General features: G+C 41.6%; 1 long non-coding RNA gene across 1 annotated transcript; it reads right to left on the reverse strand.

The window, feature by feature from the left end:
* Window positions 1-300: 300 nt before the first annotated feature.
* LOC140608302 (uncharacterized) lies at window positions 301-7,127 on the reverse strand. The gene is made up of 3 exons (XR_012010322.1): window positions 6,825-7,127; window positions 2,063-2,163; window positions 301-1,764 (listed from the first exon to the last, which is right to left on the reverse strand). It is a non-coding gene; the product is annotated as an uncharacterized lncRNA (long non-coding RNA).
* Between the last annotated feature and the right edge of the window lie 1,687 nt (window positions 7,128-8,814).

An 8,814-nucleotide genomic window follows, 5' to 3' on the forward strand; every position in this document is an offset into this window, starting at 1 on the left:
TATTGTATGAGTTCCAATTAGAATATTTATTAGAAACAGGTTGGACCATCATTCCCATCCTTCATGTCCTTTAAGCTCTGTTTTACATTTTCCATCTTTTTAATTCTTTGTGTTTCATGCTGTGTAAATTCCTCAGACTTCTCTTCATGTTCACTAAGTATCTACTCAGCTATATTGAATTTGATGCTTAGCTCAGCAGCTGAATTTTTGTATTTCAATGAAGTTCTTTTTTAAAAAGATTTATTTATTTATTTATTTATTTATTTATTTATTTATTTATTTTAGAGAAAAAGAGCATGTGCATGTACACTTGCAAGTGAGCATGAGTGGGGTGGGGAGCAGAGGAGGAGAGAGAAGAAGAGAAACTCAAACAGACTTTCCACTGAGTGCAGAGCTCAACCAGAGACTTGATCTCATGACCCTGAGATCATGACCTGAGCTGAAACCAAGAGTTGGATACTTACTGACTGATCCACCCAAGTGCCCCTCAGTGACAGTCTTTTTCATAATTTTGAATTGAGAGCTGATTATTCAAGGGTTTTTTACATTGGGGACAGGACTGTAGTATAATCTTTGAGGATTTCTCTTTAGAATGATTTCATGTGTTTCTGCCTGGAGTCTCAGAGGTATCATAAGGTTGGGGCTAACTTTCATATTAATTTCTGGGCTTCTGAATTATAAAGATAATATATACAGAATATATATATTGGGCTTGAGTAAGGTCCAAGCTGTGGTTCTGAATTCTCAGCTAAGATTCTTTTCCTGCTGAGTCCAATACAGAGACCGACAACCTTTGCCCAATAAACTGTTTTTTTTTCTTTTTAAAATATTTTCTTTAAATTCAATTTGCCAACTATGTGTTGGCAAACACCAACACCAGTGCTCATTCCATCAAATGCCCTCCTTACTGCCTGTCACCCAATCACTCCATCCCCTTACCCACCCCACCTCCCCTTCTGCAACCCTTTGTTTCCCAGAGTTAGGAGTCTCTCATGGTTTGTCTTCCTCTCTATTTTTTCCCCACTCAGTTTCCCTCCTTTCCCTTATAATCCCTTTCACTATTTCTTATATTCCACATATGAGTGAAATCATATGATGACTGTCTTTCTCCGATTGACTTATTTCACTCAGCATAATACCCTTCAGTTCTATCCACGTTGTAGCAAATGGTGGGTATTCGTCTTTTCTGACGGCTGAGTAATATCCCATTGTGTATATACCACATCTTCTTTATCCATTCATCTGTTGAGGGACATCATGACTCCTTTCACAGTTGGCTATTGTGGACCTTGCTGCTATGAACATTGAGGTGCAGGTGTCTTGGGTTTTTCACTGCATCTGTATCTTTGGGGTAAATCCCCAGCAGTCCAATTGGGTCGTAGGGTAGCTCTATTTTTAACTCTTTGAGGAACCTCCACACAGTTTTCCAGAGTGGCTGCACCAGTTCACATTCCCACCAATAGTGCAAGAGGGTTCCCCTTTCTCCACATCCTCTCCAACATTTGTTATTTCCTGTCTTGTTAATTTTCCCCATTCTCACTGGTGTGAGGTGGTAGCTCATTGTGGTTTTGATTTGTATTTCCCTGATGGCTAGTGATGTGGAGCATTAACTATTTGTGATTGAGGGAAGCTTACAGAATAATCCAGCCAGCATCGTCACAACTGCGTCACTGACTCTGTGACAGAAGTGGTTTAGAATCCAAGAATGAGTCACAAGACCACGGTTTCAGTGAATCTTGTTGGAGAAATAGGGTAGGAGAGAATCTGGAAATTAAACAAAGATTGGTAATGAGATATCAGAGAGGCAGAGCAATATCGGAGCAGGTAAACTGAGCAGGTGGAGTGGCCCTGGGCTAATGTTCAGTACTCTGATCTTAGTCCTTGAATTAATTAATTAATTAATTTTAGTTCTCATATTAATTTAAATTATCTTTTTGCTTAGCTTGAGCCTGCGGGTTCTTCATGGCACAGGGGTTGGCCAGTCTTATGTTCAAAATTTGGAATCATTGGGAAGTTATCTTTAGTACTGTCCTATTGCCCTGTCTGACTTTCCCCATCCTACCTGCTGGAGCCACTCTCCTTCCTCTTCCAGTTCAAAGTCTCTAGGACCAGGTCTTCGACCCCCGCAGATGTCCCTGGGGGAGTGGATGATGACTGAAGCTCCTAAAATGAGATGGAATCATGACTGAAGAGAAGTAAAGATGCAGGGGGACATGGCTCCTCAGCTCCAGCTTATTGTTGTTAAGTGGATATGCATAGTCTGGGCTGGAAATCTGGATTTTTTTAAAAAAAAAGAAAACATTAAAAAATGTCAGCAACTCATTCAATTATAAAAATGTGCTGTGCTACCAAAAAATACATCTGTGGGCCATTGGTTTGCAACTGCTGCTCTGAGCTACCTTCCAGAATCTTCAAGTGCCTGAATTCCCACATTCTATGGCAGCCCCTATTTTCCCTCCAGGCATACTTGTCAAATACTATGTCTTTCCAAATTAGCAGCATTCTCAGCTCTCCACCAAGTACCACAGTCCTTGGATGGCCATATATGAACAAATTCTCACTAGTCTGCAAATGATGGATGGTTCCTCCCAAATATGTTGGACTAAATCATAGTGGGAGCCTCCTGGCAGGGGAGCCCAAGAAGCAGTATCTTATATGAATAACTGATACAGCAATGTAGGGTGTCAATGAGTGTCGGCTTTGCAGCCAGATGTTCATGCCTCCTGGCTCTCCACTTACAAGAGGAGTGATCCTGTCTAAGAGGGTTTGTCCCTCTAGACCTTAGTTTTCTTATCTTTTCTTACAGTCAGGATAATAATACCCGGCAGTGCCGTTGTGAGGCTGTTTTAATTTCTGTTTTATGCTCAAGGCTCATTTTTGTTCAGATTATGGGAATTCTGCAGTTGCAAGAGACAAGTCAAGCCCTCACTGTGTGGATTTTGTAGACATGGAAGGTTTTGGTTCAAGGGATCTGCCCAAGGTCTCAGCTGGCCAAATTGGGAATTTATTTGCAGTATTTATTTTTAATGATTATTTTTATGGCGCAATTGGCCATAATATCCCATCTTTCATCTGTGAGGCAATATGAACTAATTATTAAAGCAAGACTGTGACTCCTAAACCTATCAGATCAAAATATTGGGAACGGGGTGTGGGTACTTCCAGTCCTTTTGTTGCATGTAACAGTTACATAATCTCCTTTCTATGTAACAGTTATGTAATCTCCTTAAGCCTCAATTTGTCTTCAGGAAGCAGCAGTATCTGCTTTGCCCATTGGAGGAGTATTCTGGGTGTTAATGGTGTGACTTACTTCCCTAACTGTGAATGCAAACATGGTCTCATTTCTTTAAAGAATTAAAGCTTGACTGGCAGAAAAAAAACCCAAACAACCTTGACTGGCAGAAAGGTCAGTATCTCCTTCTCAGGAGATTGTCCCAGATTGTTCAGGAACTTGAGGGTTATGGAATCCTAAGGTGAGGAGGGGTAAGTGGTTAGGTATCAAAACTAAAGTTTAATCATTTTTTATTGCCATGGATCTTTGCTGTACATGGTCAGTGTCAGAGCCATGCTTTCCAGAAACTTTTTTTTCCTTAAAGATTTATTTATTTGGGGGGGGGGGGCGGGGGCAGAGGGAGAGGCAGAGAGAATCTCAAGTAGACTCTGTACGGAGTGAGGAGCCTGATGCCAGATCATGACCTGAGCTGAAACCAAGAATCGGACATGCTTAACTGAATGAGTAGTCACTGGCCAACAAGCACATGAGAAAATGCTCTGCATCACTGGCCTCAGGGAAATACAAATGAAAACCACAATGAGATACCACCTCACACCAGTGAGAATGGGGAAAAGTAACAAGACAGGAAACAACAAATGTTGGAGAGGATGTGGAGAAAGGGGAACCCTCCTGCACTGTTGGTGGGAATGTGAGCTGGTGCAGCCACTCAGGAAAACTGTGTGGAGGTTCCTCAAAGAGTTAAAAATAGAGCTACCCTACAACCCAGCAACTGCACTGCTGGGGATTTACCCCAAAGATACAGATGCAGTGAAATGCCGGGACACCTGCACCCCGATGTTTATAGCAGCAATGGCCACAATAGCCAAACTGAAGGAGCCTCGGTGTCCATCGAAAGATGAATGGATAAAGAAGATGTGGTTTATGTATACAATGGAATATTCCTCAGCCATTAGAAACGACAAATACCCACCATTTGCCTGGACATGGATGGAACTGGAGGGTATTATGCTGAGTGAAGTTAGTCAATCGGAAAAGGACAAACATTGTATGGTCTCATTCATTTGGGAATATAAAAATTAGTGAAAGGGAATAAAGGAAAAGGAGAGAAAATGAGTGAAAATATCAGAGAGGGAGACAAAACATGAGAGACTCCTAACTCTGGGAAATGAACCGGGGGTAGTGGAAGGGGAAGTGGGCAGGGGTATGGGGTGACTGGGTGATGGGCACTGAAGGGGTCATTTGGCGGGATGAGCACTGGGTGTTATGCTAAATGTTGGCAAATTGAACTCCAATAAAAATTTTTTTTAAAAAAAGGAAAGAGAAGTAAATCTTAAACATCTTGATGAATACAAAGAGTTTCTCACTGGTTTCTCATGAAATCAAGACAATGGAAATTTCTTTACAAAACTCTTTATATTGAAAAACCAGTTAATGACTGACCTTCCTTCAGAGTATTAAAATTTAATCAGTTCACAAAGGAAACTCAAAAGGCCCAGATTATGGATATTATCACATGCTGACAGAAGCTCAATAAAATCTGTTCCACATATGACAGCAATCTTAAAAGTGTAGGTAGTGTCAACACTAATGACATGTGACACCTACCTTTCTAAACTATGGCTAAGAAAGAACAAATTTCTCTCTTTGTTAGAAGGAAGACTGAAATCTATTTTACTTGTTTATAGAACATATTAGAGGGTCGCCTGGGTGGCTCAGCGGTTGGGCTTCTGCCTTTGGGTCAGGGCATGATCCCGGGATCCGGGATTGAGTCTTGCATGAGGTGCCCTGCAAGGAGTCTGCTACTCCCTCTGCCTGTGTATCTGCCTCTCTCTGTGTCTGTTATGAATAATAAATAAATCTTAAAAAAAATGAATGAGTAGTCACTCAGGTGCCTCAGAAATTTTCCACAATTGAGGAATGGCTGCCTCCTCTGGGAAAACACAGCCCTTTGAACTCTTTAGCCTCACTTGCATTCACATGGTGGCCCTGGTCAGTGAGGATACCTGGTCTTGTACCTCCCACACTAGGGATGCTAGTGTGATGCTAAATGAGGTCTGTGCCAGTCACGTGGATTGCTGAGGTAGGCTGGCCTCTGCTTTGTTCAGGGGCTCGCAGGGACATAGGTCTTACTGCTTGGCTATTTCTACTTTTCTGGATGCAGTTTCAGGAGGCACCTGGTGAGCACCTGTAGGATTTCCTCCTCCTCCTTAGAGAGCTAAACACTTCAAATGCAGAGGGGCTGAGGCCTGCCCCTTGTGTGAACTCCAGGGCAATCTGCCTTCCACATGCTTCCCCTTACTTTAGAACCCCACTGGTGATTTCTTCCCCTAAAGTTGAAGCAGGTGACTTCTGGAACATGCTCTGACTAAGGAAAACAAAAAAACCCGATGCAAGTTAATGGGAAAAAGACAGTCTCTTCAACAGTTTGCACTGGGAAAACTGGAAAACTGGACAGCTACATGCAAGGTGATGAAATGGGACCACTTTCTTACACCATACACAAAAATAAGCTCAGAGAGGTTTAAAATGTGAGACCTGAGACCATAAAATTCCTAGAAGAAAACATAGGCAGTAATACCTTTGATATTAGCCATATAAACATTTTTCTAGATATGTCTCCTTTGGCAACGGAAACAAGAGCAAAATTAAACTACTGGGAATACATCAAAATAAAAAGCTTTTGCACAATATAGGAAGCAACCAACAAAACAAAAAGATAGCCCACTGAATGAGAGATGATATTTGCAAATGGTATCTCTGATAAGGGGTTAACATCCAAAACATACAAAGAACTTATACAACTCAACACCCAAATAACACCCCCCCAAATAACCCAGTTAAGAAATGAGCAGAAGACTTGAACAGACATTTTCCCAAAGAAGACATACAAATGGACAATAGACATGAAAAGATGCTCAATCACTCTCATCAGAGAAGTGCAAGGTAAAACCACAATGAGATATCACTTCACACCTGTCAGAATGACTAAAACAAAAAACGCATGAAACAACAAGTATTGGTGAGAATATGGAGAAAAAGGAATCCTTGTACAGTGTTGATGTGAATGCAAACTGGTGAAGCCACTGTGGAAAAAAATATGGAGGTTCCTCAAAGAATTTAAAATAGAATTACGATATGATCCATTAATTCCACTAGTGGGTATTCACCCAAAGAATATGAAAACACTAATTTGGAAAGATACATGCACCCCTATGTTTATTGCAGCAGTATTTACAATAGCCAAGTTGTGGAAGCAACCCAAGTGTCCATTGTTGGATGAATGGATAAAGAAGATGTGGTGTATATATACAATGGAATATTAGCATAAAAGAGAATGAAATCTTTCCATTTGCAACAACATGGATGGACCTGGAGGGTATAATGCTAAATGAAATAAGTCAGTCAGAGAAAGACAAATACCATATAGTTTCACTCATATGTGGAATTTAAGAAACAAAACAGATGAACAAAGAAACAGAGACAAACCAAAAGCAGACTCTTTAATTGTGGAGAACAAACAGATGGTTACCAGAAGGGAGGTGAGTGGGGGATGGGTGAAATAGGTGAAGAGGATTAAGAGTACACTTACCATGATGAACACTGAGTAATGCACAGAATTGTTGAATGACTGTATTGTACACCTGAAACCAATATAACGCTGTACGTTCACTATACTGGAATGAAAAAAACAAACAAAAAACCCCCACAAGTTAGATTTTCCTTGAGATGTCTTCATACATGTGAGCATCGTACTGTATTACAGTCTTCTTCTTTAATTTGCATTTATGCTATAAATCAAATCGATTGTGAAATAATCCAGTGATTAAATGGATTAAGGATCAAGTGAAATAAACTGGTGGCCACATGATCTTTAGCAAAAGCCTCTAGAAGTCTGGACCTTTCAGGAAACTCAAAAGGCTTTTTTTTTTTTTTTTTTTTTTTTGGTGGATTGGGTGTAACTTTCATTTGCATATGAACTTGAGGTGCTGGCTCACCCTCCCAGTCTCTGGTAGCAGGAACTGGTTGCTGCAACTCTCAGCTGGCTTCCCCCTGAGACTTATGACTCAGGCAATCCGAAGCTGAGATGTCGGGCTCAGCCAGAGGTCAGAGACTAGAATTGTTTTACCGGAGTCAGCTGCCCACCTGCTGGTCTTTCCCTCCTCCGTATTACTGTTTCTCTCCTGAACTGGGGCCCCTGCTAGGATCCACAGAGCCAATGGCCCCACAGTAGATGATTATAAACAAGGAGGCTTATTTTTCTTTGTTTAGAATTCTAGCAAGACTGACTAGTTTTGTTATTTTTTTTTTTTTAACTACCGAAGCTCAGTTAAATCAAGCCCAAGGATTAAGTGAAAACATCAGCCAACAAGATCAATAAATCATTAACTTGAACAGACCTGAGAGGCCTGTTGGCTGGGTTGCTTTGCCACGTGATAGAAGGTTCAGCGACTTCTGAAGTGGAAGGAAAGTTGGTAATGATTTAACGGAGCGTGCATTCATTTATTTTCTCTGGTGCTCTGGGAGGGAAGGGCTGAGTGTGATGCTGTACCACCACCTAGTGATAAATATACGCACATCACCTACAACGTACCAATGTGCTCCAAGATGGCCAAGACATCCTCCGGATAAAAGGATGTACTTTGATGAAACCTCAGTGCAACAAATCATATTATTCCTCACTCATGGCCTTTGATAATTACTTCCAGGATTTCTGTGTCATGGCTGAGACACAAAAAGCTTTAGGATTTTGGGGCACTTTGGCATGTTGTTGGCCTAAACTATCACTCAAATATCACTGGCAACAGGTAATTGTTAGGAAGTGTCCCTGGCTCATGCTGCTGCGGCCACTGTAGGAGCTGGCTTCTCAGTGGCTCCCCAGAGGTGACCCATGATGCGAAGATCTAGTGTCCTCCAGGATGAAATTTGACCTGTGAGAAACAGGAGATTGGAAGGAGCTGGTGGATGAGTGATTCTCCCTGTCTTCTCCCTGATGGACTGTTCTGACACGCGGGGTCCATGCTGTGTCTAAAGATATCCTCCACAACAACCATAGTTTTGGTGGTGCTGTGGCCAGCTCAGTACTACACTACCTGATTTTTGCTTTTCATCCTTTCCATTCTCTTTCCTTTTTTCCTTCCTCCTTTTGGTCTTTGGGGATTGTTTCCTTCATCAGTGTGTTCATGTCTGAATTTTGCCTCAGGCTGTTTTCTCGGGCCCTTGAGCCAAGACAGTTCACATACCCATCTTGGAACCACTTACTGGGTCCAGATATCTAGGTGTCCATTCATATATAGGGATTAAGGTGCTGTGATTGATATGTCCACCAGGAACAGATGAAAAAGAGGGTGGAGGTCCCCAGAGGAAGGAGCAGAACAATAGGAAGGAGTGCCCCTTCGATGGAAATATACCTGCCACATGCCACTTCTCCATTCGTCTTACCACCTCCCTGGTGTTCGTGAAGTGGCTAAGCAATTTTTAAGTCATTAAAGACATATTGTCCTACCTTAAGCATGAAATCCAAGTTAATGTCACCACAGAGGGACCACCTGAAATCATGCGTCTTTGATGTGATACAGTAT

The sequence above is a fragment of the Canis lupus genome, chromosome 17 (genome assembly GCF_048164855.1).
Source record: "Canis lupus baileyi chromosome 17, mCanLup2.hap1, whole genome shotgun sequence".
Taxonomy (NCBI): domain Eukaryota; kingdom Metazoa; phylum Chordata; class Mammalia; order Carnivora; family Canidae; genus Canis; species Canis lupus.